This window comes from Serinus canaria, chromosome 2 (genome assembly GCF_022539315.1).
Source record: "Serinus canaria isolate serCan28SL12 chromosome 2, serCan2020, whole genome shotgun sequence".
NCBI lineage: Eukaryota > Metazoa > Chordata > Aves > Passeriformes > Fringillidae > Serinus > Serinus canaria.
The window spans coordinates 142,965,925-142,991,416 of NC_066315.1; the positions used below are offsets into that span (position 1 = coordinate 142,965,925).

A 25,492-nucleotide genomic window follows, 5' to 3' on the forward strand; every position below is an offset into this window, starting at 1 on the left:
GAACTGTGTTCTAGGAATAAAACTTTTTAAACTGAAAAGTAGAAGGACTCTTAACAGCAAGGGAAGTTCTGTAAGAAGATCCCAGAGAGCAATTGAGATTATGAAGTTGAATTATTTCAGTAGAAGAGATTAAATAATGGAAAGTTGGAGTGTGATTTGTTCAAGAGGAGATTGTAAAACAGGAAAAGAGTGAGATAGGAGCTTGAAATTAAGCCATACATTATCAGGATAAGACCATTTGTTTGGCTTCCTAAAAAGGGGGATGAAAAGAGACAAAACTTGGTGAGTTTGTCATGCTCTGTTCATGGCAGTATTTAATTAGTTCACTGAATACTTCTCAGCTCTACTGTTGCCTGTAGGCAGCAGAAAGAAATATTATTTTCTTGCTTGTTGTCTAACTTTGCTTCTTGGAGACAGAGAAAATTGGTTTTCTTCTGATATATCAGCAATTAGCTGCCACTGGAAAGTCCCCTGGGCAGAATAGTTCAGTGCACCAGCGACAGCCAGAAGCTTTCCAATATTAGTGCTGTCTCATTCACATGTTCCAGGCTAAAAAGCGTTCTCATGTTGAGGTTAGGAGAAAATTTCCTGTAACCAGAATCACAAGGACCTTAGGTGACATGTAGCTGTGTGGACTTGAGGTCCTTGATGGTCTCACCCAGATCTGTGGACTAAAGTTATTCACCTGCTCAAGATCATTTTGTACAGAAAAAACCCACCCTACTCTGGGTCTTACATTACAGGAAAGGAGGACATTGATCAGATACATACAGGACAAAAGGTAGGAGCTTCGGAAGCTCCTGCTGAGGAAAGATGATGGATTTGTGGGGGTTTTGGGCTTTTTTTGTGTTTGGTTTATTGCATTTTTTCTTCATTTCTCCTTCACAGTATTTCCTTCTGAAATCACAGGTAAAACTTATTCTCCTTGTTGTTAAAAAATCGTTAACACCTCTTTGATGGATCTAAAAAAGCAGACAAATAGTAAGGGAAGAGGACATTATTCTGCTTTTCCAGTTGGTTGGCAATACCAAACATAAAGTCTCTTGTACAAGTAGAATATTTGGAGTCATCTCTGTTTTCCACTGACAATGATATGGAGAAAATACCATCAGTTTACTTTTACTTCCGAATGATATGATATAAAATTAAAGCAAAAATAAAATGCATGACAAATTTGCAAAGTCCTTTTTCTCCTATCATTTATCACAAAATCCATGCCAGCTACAGCAAGGTAACAAAAAGCTTTTGATGTATTTTCAGCTTAAAATAGGCACATCCAGATTTCTGTTTTATGATGGATGTATGGACATTGAATTCTTTCCATCAGTTGTAGGGAATGAAAGATGATTTTTCCCAAATGGAGAAGTTTGTCACTGAATGCCCAAAGTCTGAGCTAAGTCTAAGCAACCTTCATCAGCTCCATGCTTCTGCTACCTAAATAGTATAAATTATTCAGGGGAGGAAAAATTCTTGTATCTTTTGGGTTTCTGGTGAGTCAGGTATCAAGAGAATAAAAAAACCCAGGTTTCTTTTTCATGATCATAGTATTGCCCTTCCTTTTTCCAGAGCACAAATACACTTCATTTTGTAATTTAAAGCATCCCAGGGTCATGGTTGGTTTCTCTCTTTATCTTTACTGCAAACATCTTTTTTCAGCATAATGATAAGGAGGTGGGTTTGCACATATGCATGGGCCCTAATAGCTTGTGACAATCAGAAATACAGAAATCTAGCAACATATTTTACAAAGGTCTGTAGTTGATACAACATCAAAATGATATAACAAAAAAAAAATAGGAGTTAAAATTACATCCTATTTTGTATGTAACCAGCATGACATTTTCACTTAAATAAATTTCATGAGACAGAATGTGTTACATTGAATTAACACCTTTACAGGCTACATGCTTTTTAAAGCAAATACATAAATTAAAAATATCCTTAAGGACAAAATCCTGCCTTTCTTGAAAGTGCAACCTGAAATTTTGTTTTCCAAGTTTTCTTCTCTGCCAATGATTTTATTATACTTTTTATGATTTTTTTTTTCTTTGAGGCATCGACTTTCATACTCCATGACAATGACAGGAAAAGCCCTCAGTCATTTCAGTGCTCCATCCAAACTCAGGAGCTTCCTTTATAAGCTCTTTCCCAGGCTCTTGGACATTGCCTCTGTTGTAAGCATACTGCAAAGGTCAGGTTCCATTAGTGGAAATTTGTTAGGAACAAGGAAAGAAAATTTGTTAGGAACAAGGAAAAATTTGTTAGGAACAAGGAAAGAAAAACATCTCTCTGCCTCAGTGCCCGCCCTGTGCCCTCCCGCCCCAAGGGCCGCGCCAGGCCCTGCCTGCTGCCCTCATGGCGGCACCCCCGGCCCCCAGCGCTCCCAAGGCCTGCTCCCCGGCACCTTCCTGTGGCCTCTGTCCCTGGGCAGGGCCCAGCAGAGAGGTGTTTGCAAGGGCCTGGACTGACAGAGAGTGGGCTTAGGCTGGCCATGTGGAAGAAATTGCTGCCTCTGAGGCTGCTGAGGCCCTGGCCCACACTGCCCACAGGAGCCATGGCTGTCCCATCCCTGGCAGTGTAGCAGACCAGGCTGGATGGGGCTGGGAGCAACGTGGCCTAGAGGCAGGAGTCTCTGCCCATGGCAGCAGGCTTGGAAAGAGACGATTTGTAAGGATCCTTCTAAGCCAGCCGTGATTCTGTGATCATGGGGCCTGGGGACAGCTGAGCTTAATTTCTAATGAGAACCAGTTCAGCCCTGTAAGTTTGGTTGTGTTCAAGGAGAAAGTTCCCTAGCCCGGATTGACAGCATGTGAGATTTATCTACACTATAGCTCTGGCTGAGATCAAGAAAGTCTTGCATGCTCCAGACACTGGAAATATTGCATTTTATTGAAGTTACAGCAAAGCAGTTTCAGGCTTGCCAGTCATACGGACACTAACTATGGACACTGTCTATGGCTGTATTTCCATACGAAAATATGAGACATGCGGTGTGCATTATATCTATTTTAAAAATATATTTATGTAATAGAAAGCTTGCCTGTCATAAATGCAGTAACTATGCAGTGTTAATATGTGTCACTATAGATAGTGTCAGGATATACAGCTAAATTTATATTGTTTGGTTAATATTTTTATTATGATTACTTTTTTATAATATAAATCTTTACAAATTTAAACTTTCAAGTATGAAAATATTTTTATGTGACATTATCTAGGAATTATATAGAGGTGTTTTTTTAACTCATTTCCAGATGATTAATTATTGTTTTGAATGAAATACAATATGTGTATAATATATATTTTATAAAGATATCTATGTATATTTGCCTCTCATAAATGCAGCCACTAGAGAGTATTTATATGTGTCATAACAGACAGTGATGCTATGGTTTTGCGGTGCATGGTTTTGAGTGTAATTTGGTCCTAGTAGTCAGTTTGATAACCCTCCCCTAGTTTGTATTGCTATAGCATATTTTATTACCAATGGTTGTTCCTTTCCCCCTGTGTTCTTGGTTTTGCCCTGGTTGTCCATCTTGCCAAAGACCTGCTCTTTTGTTCCTGTTCCTCCTCCCATTGAATGTTAAGCCCTCCCCAAGTCTGCCCCTTTCTCTAGAAACTTCCCTATCAATTTTGTATCCTTCTAAGTCTCATTGGTTTGTTTAAGTTGTTCTCCTCCCCTGTAATCCCCTATTGGTTTAAACATTGTATTCCCAGCCTTGTGCTCCACCCCCAGTTTCTCCCAATTTGCTAAAGATTGAATCCTCCCCTGGGACCTTCTCCTTTTATAAGCTGGTGAGTGCCTTTGATTCAGTGTCTTTCTGTCTCTCACCTTCTAGGGAATAAACAAGTTTAAAAAGCATACAGAAGACCTCTCCCTGTTCCTTGTCCCTACTCTCTGCGCAATCCTATCCCCAGTGCAGTCCACCCATGCCATAGAGCAGCTGTGCCCTACAGCCACATCCCGGATTTGACAGCTTTCTGAGGGTGGCCCACTCTCGCTGACAGTGTTGGGAGCTAGTCGGGCTGAAGAAATCTGGCACTGCAGCACTATAGATTTGCTATATCATTTTATAAAATACTATAACTAATAAATCACCAATATAATATGCATCCATTAAAAACACATTTTTTACTAAAATCTTTTTAGTTATATACATATACCCACACACTATAGCTATATATTCATTCATCTGTCTACCTGTCTCTGTAGCCTGTGAATTGCTGTCTTTGCACCATGAGCTGCTTCTCTGCCACCAGCTGCCTCTCATATGCCAGCCCCACGAGCACAGCTCTGAGCATGAGCCCCACTAAACAACGGCCATAGGCCGGCACTCCAGCCAGGTGATGGCACAGATCAATGGAGGCTTCCATCGCCTGGGAGTGGGCGGCCGGGTTCTGTGTCAGGAGGTGGAAGAGGTGGGTTGGCTCAGCTGTTTGTACAGCTGGGGGCAAACTGATCTCCTCCAGAACCCTCTGGTTGCCCACAATAACATTCTCCAGGGATAAGCACAGCTGCTCCAAGATATCCGCAAGCTGAACACTGTGCCACCATGACACTGGCACAGTGTTCAGCAGGCCCATGACGATGGTCCTGATGGAATAGATAGAAAAGTCCTGCACGCAAGAACACCGGCCAAGAGCTGCAGGCATTTGAGGAGGGTGCTGTCCTGGGGGCCTGCCTGGCCATGTGTCTGAAGAGCTTGATCTCTGCCACAGCGTAGGTCTCAGGCCACATTGTGCTTGGGGTGTGGGGCCCTCGAGGCCGGCTGCTCACAAAGATGTCTGGGGTGCCTTGCTGCACCCTGAAGAGCACCTTAACCCGGAAGTTTCCTTCCTCGTTGGTCAGCCTGAGTTGCAGGAGCGTTTGGAGGGCAGCAGCACTAAACACGAACTGTGTGACTGGGGCAAAGGATGCCAGGTTGATCTCACCAGCGCGCAGAACCAGTGGGCAGTTTTCCTCACGTCGAGGTGGGAGCTGGTGCACAGGGTGTCTAGGAGGCTGAGTCCTCCTCTAACCACCTCATGGTGGTGCAGGAGGTCCAGCAGGTTTGCAACACTCTGCTCCACACGGACAAGGAACTTGCTTCTGGGCCTCTGCTCATCACTGGCATGCTCCGGGTGGAAGAGGTGTCACTCCTCCTGTGGCCTCAGGGAAGAGTCAGGGGTATCAGCACATGGTACATGATTTCCTCCTCCTCAAGGGCAGTCCAACCTTCTAAGACACTGCCCAAAGCGATGGCTCTTTGCAGCACTGGGAAGAAAGTCTTTCTCAAGACACACCTGAGGACATTAGTGATGTTGTCCATCAGGGACAGTGCTGTCCTCTCACAGCTATCTGCAGGTCCTGTACGGACCGCTGCATGTGCTCCTCTAGAAGCCATCCTGGATCATACTCTCATGTCTTGTCCTCTTCTTCTTCCTCATTCTCCTCCTGGCCATTTCTCTGTGCCTGACACGGCTTCTTTTCCTCTGCATAAATCACAGTGCCAAGAGAAGGAGCAGGAGCCCAGCAAACACCCACACTTGCCAGTGCTGCAAGGCAGACCAGAGCAGGTCTCCCAGGATTCGCTGCTCAGCTTCAGCGTGAGCTGCTCCAGCTCCCATTCCAGCCAAATCCTCTCCTATTTCTGAAGCTTCACATGTGCCTCTATTCACAGGTGTGTCACCTCATCCAAACCATCGCCTGCAGGCTGCAGGTACTGGACAAGGCTTTGCACGTGCAAGAACCAGAATACCTGGGAATCCATGGTTCACAGGAGGATGGAGAGAGGGCCTCGAGTGGTGCTGGGAGGGAGGCAGCTGCCACTGGGGGCAGCACGGACACTAATCCCAGGGACCTAGGGGCAGGGAGGACAGGTCCCCAGAGAGCTGACACGCAGGAAGGCCTGTCCTGCTGCCCCAGAAGCAGCAGCATCATGCCCTGCCCAAGGATCTCCAATGAGGGGCTGTCCCTGTATGCAGGGGGAGAAGCCACCCCTGGTAGGGTTTCTGCCCTCCCCACCACGTGTGCACTCACTGCTTGCCCAAGCAATGCAGGGCCAGCATTACCTGCTGAGGCCTTTTACAGGTACCCCCATAGTGAAGTGGTGCCCTCATGATGTCACAGGTGCACAGAGTAGATGGAAACAAACAAAGTCCCCACAGCACTACAGTGCAAGCCCACCAAGCATAAATGGCCCTCATGGGCTTCCTCCAGATAGCAGCAGAAGCCTCTTGAACTTCTGTCAAATGTAAAATGGGCTGACATGACCTTTGGATGCTGTGCTCGCTGAGATCTCACATGGGATGGCATCGGTTCCCTCAGCACTGATGTCTGTGCTTGAGGCTGTGCTCTTGGGGCCTTTGTACTACCCCTGGGTGTGTGGCAGTGAATATCCTGGTGATGGGGAAGGGGCCTCTGCCTGGCAGCCTCTTTCTTCCTGTTGTGCCATTGTGAGAGGACATGGTCTTACAGTGAGCTAGAAATATTTTTTGAGTAAGGTCTAGGGTGATATTGATATCTTTTGAGCAATCTGTCTTCTTTATTTCTCCCCTTTTTCTATACACTGAGTTTGTTGAGAATAAACAGGCCTGCACAGCATTGGTTTTAGGCTTGTTGGACATATAATGAGTCTATTATATTGTAGTGGCAATAGGATCAAGTCCAATCAGCCTTAGAAACCATACTCTCTAATCATTGCTATCACTGGGAAAAAGATATGCAGACAGAAAATCATGGACCATCTTGATCTTCCTTATGGAGATGATAGGAAGTGGCATTTGTATTGTCCAGTTGCCAAGTTGCCAGCTGCGTGACCAATGATCATACCTGCTCCCTTGCTGTTAAGCACGGAGCAGTAATTTCAGCAGTGAAGAAAATTATGTTTCTCTTCTATGTAAAAGGATACTTTTGCATCTGATGAGTCTGTAAAAATATGTGGAATAAAAGTTTAAAAGTCAACTACTCACTGGTATTTCTACTTGGCAATTTTCCGCTTCATAAACAGACAAGTCTTTCCAAAAGAACAGCTATTGAACAAGAGTTCTGTTTTTCATTTCTATTGCATAAAATGCACTGATCATACTGTGAAAGTTTGCCTGCTGTATTCCATTAAGAATAATCTGTACCATCGAGACGATGCAATAGCTTCTGTTGTTGCTGCTGTTGAGTGACATTTTTAATCTTAGTTTCCAACTAGAAATAACATTTTGAGAACCTCTTGAGTACATAAAAGATTTTTGGGACAAGTGTCAGACAAAATAGACTTAATCAGCAGAAATTATTTGCAGAGTTTTGTCGGTGCACAAAATAATGAAAATTTTATTTTATTCGTTGTTTAAACTTCAGAAATACATAGCTGGTCTGCCAGTAGCATTCAAAATTTAATGTTCCTTTAAAGACTTAAACATTCACCAATATTCAAGAGCCTTCATTAACTCTTGTGTTTATTTAGTACGCTGTACTCTTGCTGCAGTTCTAATGAACATGTGTTTGAAAGTCTCCTTGACTAAACTGAATTTCAAGGTTTTATAAATTTTTTGCAGCTGAATTACTTCCAGTCTATTTTGAGATTTGCCAAACACTTTGAATTATATACTATCCAGGAGGATATCAGTCCTTACTGTAGCTAACTGTTTTTAAAGAGCTATATTTAGCTAATAATAAAGAACTAGGAAAAAATCTCTAACCCTCCAAGACAACAACATAACAGTATCAGAAACTAGCCCAAAATGAAACAAACAAACACACATGCACACCCCCACCCACCCCCCCACACACAAAAACCCCTCAGAAAATCCAGAGGGTCAGCAATAGAGTTTGGACAAAATCCAGCCATGGTGATGTCCATCCCCAGTGCATATTCACTGACAGCTGAACATTTGCAATGGCAAGTCAATGAATGGTACCATGATGACATACTAAGACTTATCAGTATCTGAATGTAATTTCTTTTTTAGTACAGATTGGAGGCTTCAAATCTCTTTTTCTGTGCACCTAGAGAACAGCTGTGTGTGATTACTGTAGTATTTTCTTGTCACTGAAAGAAGAACATTATACTTCCATTTCTTAGTCTGAAATTATTTTCTTCTTTTGGCTGATAATAAGCAGGTATTTGAGATCTGATTCAAAGACAAGATACAATCAGTAGATGTTCTTGCTTGGATAGCCTGGTGAGAGTATTAATTGGGCTGTGGGCATCAAAACATTCTTTGTGTGTTTTCCAGAATCCACTAAAATTGCTGTAAGCAGCTCTGTTAACCATGATATGGGAACTGCATGTATGAAATTACTTTCAAATTACTTTTGTTTAGGACAATGATTTTTTAATTTTGTTACTATTTTTTAATGTTGAAAGTTTGACATGAAAGTATGGCATAGGTCTGATTTTTGAAAGAGAGGTTTCCACTGAGGATCAGATTGTCTGAGGTCTTTACCTCAATCCATCCTATGAGATCAGAACTACCTCACTAGTTCCCACTTCTGGAAATCAAGTTGGATGTCTGTTGCAGTGCGTGTTAAGGGTTCAGGTGTTTAGTAGTATCATTCAGTTATCCCCCATGTTGACCCAGACAGTTCTTTCCTGAGAGTGCCTTCCCCTTTTAACTGTCTCTCAAGTTGCCCCCTCTCTTTGTTCCAGACCCTTTCCTGCCTGTCAAAGTGGCCCTGCCCCTTCTGCCTTGTCCGTCAGAGTAAACCCAGCCCTTTGTTCTAGAAGGTTCTTTGCCAATTATCCCTTGAACCAATCCTCTTTTGGACCCTTTCTCTTCCCCGGACCCTGATTAGTTATTATCCTGAAACCACACCCTAAGAGTTACCCTATTGGTTATTCTATTGTATCCACCCCCTGTTTTGTGAAGTTTTAAAATGCCATGCACAGAGGTACTTTGCATTTTTGCTGTTTGTGATCCTTTTGCTTGTGGGTTTTCCTCCTAGGTGTCCTCTATCTTTCCTCAATGATAAATGGGTGGGAATCTCACCACAGAAGAGTCTTCCCTGCCTTCTTTATCCAATCCTTGCTGCATTGTTGTAGAGCACCTTTGAAGAGCACTGGGCTCTGAGGTTCTGACTTTGGCAACACACAAGCTAAGTCAGCTCCCCACACTTGCAGCTGCTCCGGGACTTCATTGAGCTAGCCCTAGCTAGCTAGGGCTCTGGCAGGCAGTGGGAGGTGTCCCTTCTCCACTCTTTGCTGATGGAATGTCCATCCCTCAAAACTCAAGATATTTGAGTTTCTTAATGAGCAGGGCTTCGATGAGGAAGCCTTGGTCTGTGAAGCTGTTCAGGGAGCTCATTTACATTCAAATAAAATGAAATGAATGAAGGTAAAACTTCTGGATTAACCTGGATCTAAAATTCCTACTTTGTTATTTTGATGGATTTGAGTTTTTTAATTGGTTTTGGGTTTTTTATTGCTAATAATATGGAAAGGTTATTTGAAGAAATAAAATATGTAAAGTAGCATTTGGATCTTTCTTAGAGCCCCTAAAGTTTTTCAGTTTTTTCGAACATATGGTGGTTTATGCAACTATTTATTTAATGAAATGGGTCCATAATCCACAGAAAACAGCTTAAACAGCTTTTGTTTTTTTGGTTTGGTTTTTTTTTTTGGTCCCCCCCCACACACACAGTGGGTATTTCCTTCAGGGGAAACCAGCTCTTCCTGAAAGAATAAAGACGGTGCGAAGACATGAGTACTGAAAATGCACAAACAATGTTTTACTACAAGATACTATAGCAGATACATATTTTAAAATCAGTAATTATTTACAATGCTGTGTAAAGAAAAGCATGGAAAAGACATAATGACTTTGAGGGTTTGTCAGTAACAGCTCCTAAACATAATATAGGAGTCATAAACACAACCTGCAAGCAGTCTTAGTCTTCTTCATCTGTTTGACAATTTGCAAACACCCAAGGGATTTCTGGTAGGTTCTGCCCTGAGCTGTTGATCATCAACCCAGTATAGATCAGATCAGCTCATTAGGAAAGACCCATAATCTACAGAGAGCACCAAAATGTAGGATATGATCATTAATTTTGACAGAAATATGAAGCAGGGGAACAGAAATAAAGGTTGTTGGAGTTTTTTGTCAGGAATAGCATACTTGCTAAAAAGGCAGTTTTAGAGTAAGAGATTAAATATGAATTCTGTTCAAATTGGGCAGATTTTTTAAATGTGAAAATGTATTTCATTTAAATTTATTTAAATTTATTTCTCCATATAGTGGTGGAAACTCTTACTTTTTTTTTTTTTTTTTTTAAATAGCATGTATTTTTAAAGTGCAGCTTGGTTTTATTGTTAGAAGTATATTGAAAACTGAAAAATAAAGACATCTTTTAAATTTGTTCAAAACTGATTTCTTGGGGGTTATTGTTAAAAAGAGAAAAAGATTATTTAATTTTAAAATAATCAGTTTTGGTTTTAGATTGTTTTATTTCTCTCAGCTTCTGACATTCACTTGACAAATCAACCTCTTACTAATGAGTGCCATGTTCTGTGCTGCTGAATCTTGCACATGTCCACCTTGATTACCCATTTCCAGGAAGGTAATACCTGGAGCACATGTGGACTAATTCAGATGATGACAATTCTGGTGCTTTTAGCAAATTTTTCCTGATTTATAGAAAAAGAACAGTCATACTTTGTTCTGACATGTTTTCCTTTGTTAAAATACTGTTCATTTAGGTAGAATTAACAGTTACTATCATGACTAAAGCTGGGGAAAAAAACTGTAAATCACTGGAGCTGAACATACAGTCCTGAATCTTGAACTCAGGTTTCTAATAATAGGTTATGAATGATGCTTAGTATTTATAGAATTAAATGAAATTTAGGTGCCAAACAACAATTTTTTTCTCATTCCTGGTGTAATAAACTTCTATTTATCTCTCATCAGAGAAGAGAAAAAAGCTGGTATGTCAGCTGTCTAATGAAAAGGTCTTGATAATGAATAATTTACTATTCTTGGAGATGTTTGTGAAAATTAAGTCTCACCAAGGGTATAACTGTGCAGCCACTCAAGTAAATCAGAAAATACACTCTCTAAGTAGTTTTAAAATCTGGCTCAGAGCAAAAAGAACTTCATCTTTCTGGATGACAGTCTGTTTTCACATAGCTAAAGGCTGTCATTCATGTTTGTACTGAATATAATTCAGCTAAACAACACTAACTTGGTGACAGAGAGAACAAGACAGCACCTCCATCACTGGGAAAGTAAAACATGCTTAAGAATTTACAGGCCTACAGTATGTATTTCCAACAATTACTGTAAATTATTTTAGCTGCCTTGTTTACTGAGCGCTATGTGTTCAAGAAAAATAAGTAAGGATAAACTTAAGTTCCCCTTCAAGAAAAAACCTGTTCAGGTTTTGCTTAACTGGTACTCCTGTTAGGTGCTGAAAATAGCCACGTGATTTTGGAAACGCTTGGTTTGGATAGGGGTGGGTTGAATGGAGAGCATCCCCATCTTACTGTTATGCAACAGGACAGATAGCACCCAGTACTGTGAGCTGCTGCTGTGTGCCTGCCCAGCAGGGGGGCACTGCAAAGCCCTGCTGCCCAAAGAGGCAGGGAGCTGGCATGGAAAAAGGGAGAAGCAGCCCCAGTGTTTGGCCTTGCAGGTGCCATCTGCAGGGACTGAAAGCTGAGGGTCACCTCTGAGCTCGGCTGCTCCCTGTGGGTGTGGGAGGAGGTGACACTCCACTGCTTCTGGCTCAGTTGTTCGTACACACAAGAAGGCACAGCCCAGCTGCTCAGCCTGGAGAAGACTTCAGGGAGACCTTATTGCAGAGGGCCAGTACCGAAAGGGAGCTACAAGAATGACGAAGAGGGGCTTTTCAGAAGGGCATGCAGTGATAGGGCAAGAGAGAATGGCTTTAACGTGAAGGAAGCTAGGTTTAGATTAGATGTTAGGAAGAAATTCTTTACTCTGAGAAGTTCTTTAATATTCTTTACTACTTCTTTACTGAAACAGGTTGCCCAGAGAAGTTGTGGATGCCCCATTTCTGGAAGTGTTCAAGACCAAGCTAGATGGGGCTCTGAGAAACCTGGGCTCATGGAAGGTATCCCTCCCCATGGCAGGAGGGTTGGAACTATATGATCCTTACATTCCCTTCCAACCCAAACCATTCCATGACTATGATCCTATCTACAAACACCAATACTGCTGCTTCCTCCTCTGACCAGAAGTGGAACTGAATTCCACAAGGACCCTCTCCTGCTCTGAAAAGCAGATCAAACACCCCTGCTGCTCCACTCAACAGCATCTTAAAACAATGCTCTGGCCTAGTCACAGTTATTCCTTTCTTTTCCATTACCTGTAACTCGATTTTGAACAACTTGCTATTGGCTCCACAATCATCCAACCCCTCCCTGATTTCACAGAACCAATGTAACCAAGGCTGTAACCCAGTCACTTCTCACCATCTTCTGCATTGAAATGAATTTTTTTTTTCAATGTAAAAACAACAGTTCTGGCTCATTTGAATGTGGTCTCTGCCGTTAATTCTCCACCTTATTTTTCTGTCCCTAAATTCCTTCCTTCACATGACCATGTTGAAAGTTGGGGGTCCAGGACTCCAGGATGGGAATGAACAGCATTTCATAAAACTGACAGTTCCTAGGCCATTCTCATGTTGTGTCAGCCATCTAAGACAAGGAGTACAGGAACAACTACTTAAAGGGATGGCTTAGCATTTCACTCTGAAGTCCAAAGTGCCCAATTCATCTTTCCAATTCCAAATGCACCAACATTTACACCAATTTACAATCTCTTTCCTATTTCTCTAAAATACACTGTGGTACTATAAACCTGAATTGCTTACAACCAATACTGTTCCTGCCAAAAAATAAAAAACCTTCAGCCAGATTTACTAATGTCTTATGAAGCATCATAAATACTATCAAATTAGTGGCATTTCCTTACCATGCCTGAATAATAAATGCTCAGAAAATGCTTTATCTTCATTATTTTAAAGTGTGTTCCATTCACAAGACTAAAAGGTTTCAGTTCTGATTCATTTTCCTTTTGTAGGAATTAAAATTCTAAGCATGACTTTAGAGGGACTCTAAAATTGCTTCCTGATTTAATCTTTAAATCAGCATTCTGTTTTTTTGGGTTTTTTTTTTAATCTTCTGAGGCAGTATCTAGCATAATGAGACTGTTGAAAACGTGAATAATATGAATGTCACTTCCATACTTTTTGGCTTGGAAAAGATTTTGCTTTTTAACACAGAAGAGTCCAGTCTGTCCCAAAGGTAATTGTTGCAAGAAGCAGAGTGAAAAAGTTTCCTTGTAGTGTAAAGTAAAGGACAGGCCTATCTTCTGTCTCACAAGGCAACAAAACTGTTGTGTAGTCAGTGAACAGATGTTGGATTTGAAATTAAAAGAACTGTTTCATCCCAGATGAATATGTGGCATTGGATGCATGTGCAAGAGCCTGAGAGATCAGTAATGATGCCACTAAAATAGGAAAACATCTCATTTTCCCCCTCCTTCCTCCCTCTCACCTGCACTGACTCAAGCTCTGAACAATCTCTCAGGCAGCTAAGAGCTGTGAAAAAATGCAATGTAATTTGAATCCTGGAGTAGCTCCAATGAAAAATGAAGGTGTCTTAGAGTTAAGGGCTACAAATCTGATCTAAGGTAACTGGTGGGATTCTCAGTAGCACTTGAGAATATCAGGTCCCTTTGCAGTTCTAGGAATGACTCAGGTTTTCTCAGGATGCAATAAGAGAGTCATTAAAACAACACCATAGGATAAGTCCTGGGCTCTCATACAACTATGAAAATAATTAGCACTGATTTTTTGGTGGGTCTTTCTGGTGGTTTTTCTTTTGTAGGTGTGTTTTTTGGTTTTTTTCATTCTTCAACAACTCTATATTGCAAAATATTCACAAGCTATTGACAGACTTCTTTCTCAGGCTGATACCCAGCCACTGTCTCCTCCCAAACTTACACAGAGCCTTATAATCTCAACAGTTACCTGGCCTCTGCCAAATGCTGTGAGTCGGCTACTCCTATTTCAGGCTACAGAGAGAATTGCTGGGCAAAAACCACCATGAATCTGAACATCACTGAGAAACAAACCATGTATTCATGCAAGTAAGAATATGCAGTCAGGTCTGTACAGCATGAATAAAAAGCAAGACCTTTTCAATAAAAGGCTTTTTGACACAATGTGTGAGATGGTATGTTCTAGTCTGCTTAATAAGTTTTTGAACAATATACAGAGGCATCCAAAAGAACATTCTGATGGTGTTGGAGAATTTCAGCTTTCTTTAGAAAAATTTTACAGCAGTATAATCATCCATCAAGTGTCAAAATGTACTGGTTTTGGTGTTGGATTTTTTCCTCTTTTTTCCCCCTCCTCAGGAGCTAGAGAATCAACTAGAAGAATGACTGTTTCAGCTTTCTTTCCAGGTAATTAGGAGGAACTGACAAAAGACTCCAAAGATAAGTGGTAATTTTTGAGAAAATGAAGAATAGCATTCACTACTTTTTAGGATGTGTGAAAAGGCTCTGTAGAGTAAATCTAGGAAGGATCTTGAATGCTTGGTATGCAAAGAGGTAGGGAGAGGAGGAACACAGTCCAATTCAAAGCAGGCAGGTGAGTGTATTACATATATACAGCAGGGAGTGTATTACATATCTAGAAATAAACTCTCCAGATGACAAAGACAGGTAACAAGCAAAGCATAGTGGTTGTCGTTGAATTACAAGCCCTTAAAAGGTTTTAAAATAATGTCATTAAAAAATTGTCCAAGTGACTAAGAATGAACATAAATGGGTAACATATTGTGAGAAGAGAAAAAAAAAAAACCACACACACACAAAGTTATTCTTAGTGAAGGAAAGAAAAATCTATATAAATACTTCTGAAGCAAAAAAAAAAAAAAAAAAAAAAAACCAAAAAAAAACCCCACCAAAAAAAAAAAAAAAAAAAAAACCAACCAAAAAAACCCCAAAAGCAATAAAGAAAAGCTAAATTCATTACCAGATGGGAAAGCAAATCCTGGCAAAAAGCTAGTGACACGTAGAGGCTAAGTGCAGTTTGCCTTCTCTGAAAGGCTTCATCACAAAAGTGGCATATGACACAAAGTCAGAACGAGGTTCAACAAAGAGTGAAGAAACAGAGAAAAAGCATTAAGGATTATTTAAGGAATAAACAGATCAACAGTTCATCTGCAATTCACTCTGTGGTGTTTACAGGAGTATCTGGCAAAGTCATCTCATCGTTTGTTGTTATCTTTGGTACCACATAAGGGATGGGTGGTAATGAGAACTGAGGAGAGAAAAACTTTGGATCATCTCTAAAAAGAAAGAGGGATCTCATAAAGAAATTCAGGGTGGCTCAGCCTCACTGTTGGAATGAGACTTTAACACATTTTTTATTACATAAACTATTATAATAATAATGTAGCAAAAAACAGCCAGCATGGGATTTCCAAAACTAGTAAAATCAAATTATTCTAGTTTTTTGTTGTGGGAGGAAGACAAAGCTTTGAGGTGCACATAGTCTATTCAATTTGCACTGTGGATAACTTTTAAATTTGAATTTTTAAGTGTTTGACACTGTCTCCCTTTATATTCCTGTAAAACAGCATGGGAAAAATTTTCTAGATACAATCACTGCATTTGCACAAGTGATTGGTGAAAAATGCATGTAGAATAATTGTATTTGCTGGGTGCCCTGATGAAGGAAGGAATGATGAATCTGACTCCATGTTCTCCAAAGGCTAATTTGTTATTTTAGAATACCATATTGTATTAAAGAATACTATACTAAACTATACTAAAGAATACAGAAGGATACTTACACAAATGCTAAAAAGATAATAATAATGAAAACTCATTACTCTCTCCAGAGTCCTGACACAACTTGGCTCCAATTGGACATTGATTCAAAACAACTCACAGCAGAAACCAATGAAACAACCACCTGTTGGTAAACAATCTCCAAACACATTCCAAAGGAACCAAACACAGGAGAAGCAAATCAGATAATTATTGTCTTCCTTTTTCTCTGAGGCTTCCCAGTTTCCCAGGAGAAAAATCCTGGGCAAAGGGTTTTTTCCAGAAAATGTGAATGCCACATAGAATATTTTACTGGGAGGTACTGCAGTCCATTTGTTTCTGCCTGTGACATTTCAATTATTAAATGCTAGAATCAAGCACACAGTGATAAAATATCAGGATAGCCTCTCAGTGGAATTAAGTCAGACTGTGCACAACCCCTTTACATTGCAAATTTGACATGAGCCAATGAAGTGACACTGGTGCAGAAAGGCTGAGTGCATTTTGGCATGGCATTCACAGCTGTGCTGCATGAGAAGAAAGAAAAGGGGTAAATAAGTCTCTGTTAGTTGATATTTATGAGGTCCCAACTGTAGTACTGGGAAGCCTCAGTGGAGAAAAGGAAAGAGAGGTATAATTTTTGAAAGAAGGTTAACAGGCCTGGGCCTGTTTTTCCAGGAAAAGAAGTGATGCAGAGCTGAAGCCATCCACCTTTCTTTGCCTAAGGCAGACTATATTTATCCTTTTGTTTCTTAAAGGTTAAATTGATAAGGATACCACTGTTTTCCCAAGACATTTATTGCAGCTTTCCATTTTTCTTTTAATATTGCATTTTTCCTCAGCCTCCTTATTTTTAGGTTAAGCACCATTTTTTTTCTCCTCTCTTGTAGTCTTTTTTAAAATCTCTGATAATACCTTTGATTTTCCTTGAGTTCTGTGCAACTTCCCTAAAAGCACATTGCCCAACCTTGATTAATATATATCTTTTATATCTCCTTAATATATCTCTTTTAAGGAACTGCCACTGCCAGTTCTCTTTAACACTTTCTGTGTGCAGTGGCCTCTCATAAGCCCTAACTTGTCACTTTTGTGACTTTTCCACTTTTCTGAAATTAAGTGCACTGTCTTGCACTCTACGATTTTATCTCTTTTTATTGTTCTTTCTTTATGGTCTCAGGGTTGTAAAACATGTCATTTCGCTGGCTGTACTAAATACTTAATTCTCCAATTCTCCAATCATTATTCGTTCTTAATTAGAAAAAGATCTCATAAAACCACTAGGTATCTGCTATTTTAAATTTCCCTGCTCAAAACAAAACATGCTAAACAAACCAATTAAACCAAAATAACAAAAACACCTCTCAAAATAAAGAATTTCTCCATGTATTCCAAGGATTGGATGAACAGACTTCTTTTTCCAAAAGCCCCCGAGTGAGTGGCATTTTGACAATTTTAATGATTTCAAGCCCTATGTTCTGGAGAACTTCACCTGTTTCTTTCCAAGAGTTTGATCCACTTAGGTTTTCAGTTTGATAACCTGCAGAAGATTTCCCCTATGACAGCCACAGTGTTCTCTTTCTTAAACACTCTGACATTTTCAGCAGTTGTAACCCACTAGATTTCTATCATATACTTCCAAATACACAAAAATATAAGCAGAACATAAGAATTGTGTCTCCTCAAATGGGTAGATTTGGAAATCTGACACAGTTTTAGCTTGTCAGTTATAGACTTACAACTTTGCATCTTCTTTTTGTTACCTGCACTCCTGCAGGTGGTTTCATAACACTAAAGAAAACTTACAGGCATAGTATTAGAAACCAGATTAAAGTTTCCAGTGACAATTCTCACCTAAAACAACATAAGCAGGATCAGACTGGTCAAAGTTACTGTGCAAAGACTTCAAGAACTGACGGGTATAGAATAAAATAGTTTAGTTGCAAGGGACCTACAATGGTCAATCTAGTGCAAGTGCCTGACCACTCCAGGGGTGACCACAAGTTAAACTAAGTGTGACAGTGGAATCACAACAATGTTTCTTGAACACTAACAGGTTTAGGGCATTGACCACCTCTCTAAGAATTCGGTTCCAATGTTCAACAACCCTCTCAGTAAATAGATGCTTCCTAATGTCTAGTGTAAAACTTCCCTCGGGCTTTTTTGAAATGTTCCCAGTTGTCTTGTCGCTATGTTTAGACTATTATCAGTGGATCACAGAATCAGTGAGGTCGGAAAAGACCATTGAGATCATTCAGTCCAGCCCATGACCCAACACCACATCAACTACACCATGGCACTGAGTGCCACATCCAGTTAAACACCTTCAGGGATGGAGACTCTACCACATCCCTTGGACAGCCCATGCCAACGTCTAATCACCTCTTCTGTGAAGAAAACCTTCCTGTTATCCAACCTGCAAATCCCATGGCACAGTGTGAGGCTGCATCCTCCAAAACTGAGCTTAGTCCCAGCTCTCCTGAGAGCTCCCACAGCTGCTGAAACTTGGTACATGGTCTCCTTTCCTGATAAAAACACATCTCCTGAAGGATCTCTCATGCAGCAGGGGGCTGCTATCCTTTTTTTCAAAACCTTGGTTCTTTAAAGTTGGTAATCCATAATTCAAACATCCTTTGTGCACTGTGGGTGCACACGGTGTTCTAAGGAGTTGATGAGCTCTTTGCTTCCTCTGGCTCCTTTACGCTGAAGAGGAGCAGCCCAAGGCCCTTAAGGCCATGCTGGGGACTGACCTCAGCAGGCCAAGACTTGCGGGAAGGTCCCGCACAGCGCTGCTGCTCACCCCGGGCTGCGCACGCCTGTCTGGGGGCACAGGCTGGGGATGGAGGAGGGCAGTGCTGGCTCCCAGGCTGGGGATGGAGGAGGGCAGTGCTGGCTCCCAGCCTGGGGATGGAGGAGGGCGGTGCTGGCTCCCAGCCTGGGGATGGAGGAGGGCGGTGCTGGCTCCCAGCCTGGGGATGGAGGAGGGCGGTGCTGGCTCCCAGGCTGGGGATGGAGGAGGGCGGTGCTGGCTCCCAGGCTGGGCAGCAGCGCTGGCTCTGCCCACCCTGCATTGGGAGCAGGAGCCCTACTCGCATGGGGGCCCTTGCACTACTGCTCCACTGAAGGGGCCCAGACACGGAAACGTGGGAAACATAGCAGTGTTCTGCTTTGATAGCTCACTTTCAAGAACAGACTAAATAGCTTTAACCTTTAAATAATAAAGAAAAACCGCAACTAAAGTGATGAGTTTAGTAAGTATACCGTAGTACAGACTGATGAATTTAGTAAGTATACCATAGTACAGACTAATACAAACCAACATAAAAATTGTCACATAGAGTTAGTAGTGGATCAGACCTCATTTAGGACTACTTGATAAAGAACAAATCTCAGTAACTAGAGATTAAATTCTGTTTTGTTGAAGCGGCCCTTCAACTAGATACAACAGTTTAAATTCAGGACACACCTTCTTAGCTGGTTTCAGTTTTCAGAGATAAATCTTGTCAGAGTAGACATTGAGTGACTGTGACTAAAGTGACTATTTCAATTTTTTCCTTAGTTTCTACTCTGTCAATCAAAGAACTATTTTCTCTTATTAACCTTTGAATTTTTCATGTCCACACATATCTACAGTACTTCATATTAAAACATCCTATTTCAAAACCCTCTCCAAGTTCAAGGAGATCTGCTCCTTTTGACGCCTTTATTGTGAAATCAGCTCTGGGTGGGAGCCCAAGGGGTCGCGCACACCACCTCTGCTCCCTTTGGTGACCTGGTGGAGGTGGTAGGCAGCTTTGCTGTACAGCAGAGCTGGGGCTTCCCTCCTCATGAGTGTGCCCAGGAAGACGCCTTTGGGTTTGTTGTCTAAGGTCCTCACCCTGGTCCAGTTATTGTCGGGTCATGGTGACAAGCTGGAATTATGCAGATGGAATAGAAGGACAGTTGTCAAGCAGGACAGATCACTTGGTCTCTTGAACTGCAGGTTGGCTTATCTTTTCTAGGGTGTTATTCCTTTTAATGGTACCGGATTTCTCTCAATTTACATACACGCCCGTGGCGTTACCTTCTTCTTCATAGCTAGGGCCATTTTGGGAAGCAGCGGAGATAATACTCAATGGGTAAAGAAAAAGGATACAGGTAAGGGACTGTTGGGTAAGGTGATTAACAATATTGGTAATTAACAGAATCAAGGCATTAAGTCTGGTGATTAGCATTTAACAAGCAACAAACATGGTAACTATTGATTAACTGAGTTAACCTATAAACTTACTCATAACAGCTGGCTTCAGTTTTCTCAGCTAAATCTTGTCTTTGAGTAGACATATTGAGCAACTGTGAATAAAGTGACTATCTCCATTTTTCATTAGTTTCTACTCTGTCAATCAAAGAACCATTTTCTCTTATTAACCTTTGAATTTTTCATGTCCACACATATCTATAGTACTTCATATAAAAATATCCTATTTCAAAACCAAGTTTTCAAAACCCAAGTTTTAGCAACCAGAGCTTGATATCCTTTTCTTTCTGCCTCTCATCCACATGACATGCTTCCCTTTAATTAAAAAGTTTACAGGAAGTCTGGGGCTTGAAGGAGCAGAAGTATCTGCCAACTTCTAGTAAAAGGAGGACAGTGATAGATTATTCCATGTTTTTAGGAGAGGAAGATAACAAATATTTCATAGAATCATAGAATGGTTGGAAGGGACCTTAGAACCTTCTTGTTCTCACCCCATAGCCATGGGCAGGGACACCTTCCACTAGACCTTGTGGCTCAAAGCCCCATCCTTCCAACCTGGCCTTGAACACTTCCAGGGATGGGGCATCCACAGCTTCTTGGCTAACAACCTGTGCCAGTGCCTCACCATCCTTACAGTAAAGAATTTCTTCCTAATATTTAATCTAAATCTCCCCACCTTCAGCTTAAAGCCATTCCTACTTGTTTTATCACTACATGCCCATGTGAATAGTCCTTCTCCAGCCTTCCTGTAAGCCCCCTATCTTGATCACTATTTTTGCAAGAAACACAATTCTTACTGGATTTTTTTTTACTCTAAAACAGATGAAATATAGGGATGAAATCTGTGGAATATTCTTCACTAAGAGTTTTTTTTTAAATGGCTTAGATAAATGTCTGCTGGCCATCATCTATTTGAAAGATTAATATTGTGGTGACATATGAACACAGAGCTACACAAAGGTCTTGGAGACCAATTCAGAGTGCTGTAAATATAGATATAATTAATGGTTCATGTCATGCCATCTCAAAAAATAAGTACCCTGCCTAGAAACAGAAGGCATTGCCTTTTCAACATAAAATTATTGAAAGAAAAAAGAACCCTTTAACATTCAAATGAGATTTCACTGTTGTGATAAAGAGATTTCACAAAGGGTAATAAAGAAAATGTGAAATGTCAACACACCAAATAAAATGTTCCTTAGACTATTCACAAGATCATGATTGAATCTGAGCTCATTATATAAGTATCTTCAGCAGAAAGCAGAGATCTGCACAAAAAAGCCAACTAAAAGAACTTTCTGCTGTTATAAATAACTCTAGAAGGCACGATTAGCATTGTACTTCAATATAATGTACAAACCTCTCAAAGTTTATGGTTAAAGAAAAATGGCTGAAGAAAACATTTCTTGGGCTGATTTGGAATTTCAGTTTCAATATATTGGGAAAAGAGTTCTAAGACCTGAAAACAAAAAGTTGCTGAAAGACTGTTGTGGATTTATGACAAGGTCAGAAATAAAGCCTATTCTCTCCTCTTGTACTTTCTCGTTGGCACAGGTCACAAATACAGATCAGTGTTTTGTGGCAGGTTTAGCAAATGAGACTCGAGTTGCACAATGTCTTATTTTCCTCACCCTCTGTGTAATAAAAATACAGAGAAACCAAAATATTTGGAACCAAGCTGCAAAGCGAACACATATTGTAAAAAAACAGTGGGGTTTTTGAAGTTTCTTTTCCAGCTTCTGGACTCATAGAAAACAATTCACTAAAGAAGTAGGACCCTGTCAGGAGATTCAATTTTACTGAAAATAGGCCTTTCTTTCACCATTTCTCCTCAAGCCCTTTGATGTCAGTATCCACTATCAGATGGATTTTCAGGCCAATAATCACAAGTCTTGATTATAAAACCTGACTAGCAAACAGAAAAATTATGCTTTCAACCTTTTTCTTTTAACAGTATTTGTTTTATTTGCATGTCTACAAAATAAAGCAGTTTTACTAACAATCCTTTAGTATTTGTGTAATGTAAATTACCATGAGCTGAACTATGGTCACTGGGCAGGGGCTCTGCTTTCAGCCACTGGCTGCTCTCCCAGCTCTACTGAAGGTGTGAAATTTGTCTTTGAAACATGGTCCTTTTTTTGACTCACATCTTTAGCCCTTTTGTTCTTGGCTTTTTTTTTTTTTTTTTAGTACTTTACCTTTCTCTCTATTCTAGTGCAGTGATATAAAAGCACATATAATATAGCCATACAAGTACAAGGACGCATGGTATGGATGCATTTCAGATGCATGCTAATAGTCAACAACATTCTGTTTATGTCAGTTGGTTATAGAATATTAACATTGATTTCATGAGAATTAATTGTATTTTACTGCAATGTTTCTAAGGGCATGATTGAACTTGTCCTCCCATAAGAATGAATTCCACCATTAGGAAGCCACTTCTAATACAATTCCTAGAGAGAGATGATGCTAAAGGATTGATTATTTATGCATGAAAAGAAAATATGACTACTTATCTAAGGATATTTTGGGACAATGAATGAGAAAAATCCAGTATTTTTTTCCCCAAGAGCTGCAAAGTATTTTAAAGTCCTTTCACACAAATAAGGGCAAAAACATTGGCTTCTCAATGTAAATGTATTTTTCTATCCAGCCTTTTGCTTTTTGGAGCCAACATTCAAATCATCTTGTTGATTACATGGAATAATGTGTGCACTAAATAGAATGCTAATGTTGCTAGGAGGAAATGGTTCCAGACACCTGTCTCATTTTCTCCAGACACATCATCTGGAAAAGGTATGATTTGTGGAATTGTGCTCAGAGGGTAATAAAGAAGCCTTTGGTTAAAAGGTGCTTTAACCCAGACTTGACAATGTAAGCAAAGTGGGTTTTGTCACATCAGGTAAGATTGTTTCAGTTTGTTCAGGCTGGTTTTGTTTGATAGGTTGGGGTTTATTTTGTCTCTGGTGCTTTTTAAGAAAAGAACAAAAGCTTGTCATGGCCTTTATTTCTGAGAAGGTGAATATCAATATCAAAAGAAAAAATGAGACAATCCTGACTTCTCTACATGACCAAGAGCAGCTTAGACACTGCAAATTGCTCCTGACTTGTAGCATGGCATGCATGGTAGAAATCTTGGAAATTCAAATTTGCGAGTTTCCTCCTTGTAAGACCACATGAGTTAATAGCCACATATGTGTATCACACTGAGCATGCATTTACCTTCTAATCCCTTAGCAAAAATGTTGACCTGCTGGAGAAATATATTCAAATTGGTATTACAGCTTGTGACAGAAAGATAACTTGAGAAGGTAATCTCTGTAGCTACATATCATGTTTGGGGGGAATATGGGAACGATACAGCATGAAGACTTCTGATGGCTGGGGAGGCTCTCCAAAGCACGGTGAAATCCCATTTCAAGCACAGCTGGTGGCTTTGCGCATACCAAGAAGGTCTAAGAGGGCCTTCTGGTGAGAATACCTACCCTCTGAAAGGACTGTAAGAATAAAGTGCCTTTCTGAATAAAATAAAAAAAAAAGGTGACAAAGAAAAGTCTCAGGATAAACATGCCATTTCTTTTGTGTTTACTGAATAACTGTGAGTAGACTGTGACCCTGAATGCATCTATTGCTTGAAATTTGATGTATTTAAGCAAAAACTGAAAATATTTGCATTTATGAACTCAGGCTGAGACATAATGAAACAATTAGCTAGGTTAGAGTTCTCTTAGAATCACAGGTAGAAGAAATTAAATAAAATAGAACAGAGACTACAGCATTTTTTCAGTTAATATTAGTGGCATTTGCAGTAAACAGAACAGAAATATTTATTTCAAAATGCACTCTTTCATATTCTGACTTTCCTCCTTTTCCTCTCTGAATACAAGACAGCTGTGCAGCTAGTGAGTGAAAATTTTCTTCTGGTTTTCCCCACTGCTGGTATTTTATTTATGACATTTCATTTTTATATTGCATTTTGTTTGAATTGAACAGTTCTACACCAAGCTGTACACAGTAAGCTACTTGGAAATAGATTCCAACCTACTCCAACCCAATCTGATGAAAAACTTAATATTAACTGAAAGTACTTATTGCCTATTTGCTGATCCAGCACATGTCATCACTGCCACAGGTAATTTGAAGTGATCTGAGGCATTGTAATAGAAGAGGAACATTTCAAGGGGGATCAAGAACATTTTCACAAACTGGATGCGAGTGTAGTATGTGATCCTTACAGAGAGCACTAGCAATTAATTTAAGTCCTCAGAGTGTCACAGCAGATGATTATTAATCACGTTAGGCAGTCTTATTTGCGAGAAAATGAAGTTTATTTGATCTGACAAAAAGCAAGAAGATATTAAATTACATTTTGAACATTTTTCCAAACGAAAAGATGATACAAACACCAAAGACAAAAATGAATTCCTGAAAGATTAATGAAGTAAACAGATGTCAGTGAGGGCAAGAATCTGAAAGCAAGACGCAGACTGTTAGAAAGGAATTAAAGCTAAGAAAACTCAGTGCAACAGGCTGTAGAAAATGTAGCATTCAGTAATGGGCCAGGTGATTAGACAGACTGGTTTTCAAGCTAAAAAAAAATGGTTTTGTGGATCCTTTTGAGATCAGAGACTAGATTGCTGGTCGGATGACAGGTGTCTAAGGGTGGCCTTAGAAACATCATGGTGTCTCAAAGTCTCAGGACTATTTTGCCCAAGCAGCTCAAATTTACATAGGAAATAAAAAAATGCAAAATATTTTCTCTTTATGCAGTGTTCCCCAGTCTGCAGTTTGATTCCAGCCTTCTGTGTAGTACTGGCCATCAAAGTCATATGCTTTCAGAAATGACATAAGAAAAGACACAACTGCAGAAGAGGAATGGGCATTGAGGGCTTCCAGAGCAAACTGGACAAGATTAAACTTCACAGAATATTTAGTGTTACATAGTCACAGAAATAGATGTTGTCCTAAACCTATGCTTGCAGCCACACACAACTGATGAGCTTATTTTATGGGAAAGGTACTATTTAATACACATTTGAGGTTTAAAATCCAAATGGGAATAAAGACGAAGGCAGCAAAATGTTCCTGGAGGCTTGAAACTTATACAGGAGAATAGCATACAAAACCCACCCCCAAACCCACTCAAACCCCAAACCCCCACTCAAAGGGGGTGATGATAAAGATTATCTTTATCATCATCCCCTTCTCATTAAGAAATATTTTTTTTTTTTTATTTAGGTCTCTGAAATCATTAACCTGATACTGAATACGTCATCAAAGTCTACTTGGAAAGCAGCCTCAGTCAGACACCCTCATCTCATTCCCTCTTGGTCCTGCACCTCCTGTGTCCCAGTTAACAAGGAACACAGATTTGGGGTGTTTTTGTGGTTTTTTGAGACCTTCTCCCTCTCCTGCAGGTGTTGGCCATATCCTAGAGCCCTTTCCCAGCTGTACAGCCAGGAAATTGCACCGAGG

General features: G+C 40.3%; 1 pseudogene; it reads right to left on the minus strand.

Annotated features, from left to right (window-relative positions):
- Positions 1 to 4,197: 4,197 nt before the first annotated feature.
- Positions 4,198 to 5,384, minus strand: LOC103816727 (inositol 1,4,5-trisphosphate receptor-interacting protein-like 1; annotated as a pseudogene).
- Between the last annotated feature and the right edge of the window lie 20,108 nt (positions 5,385 to 25,492).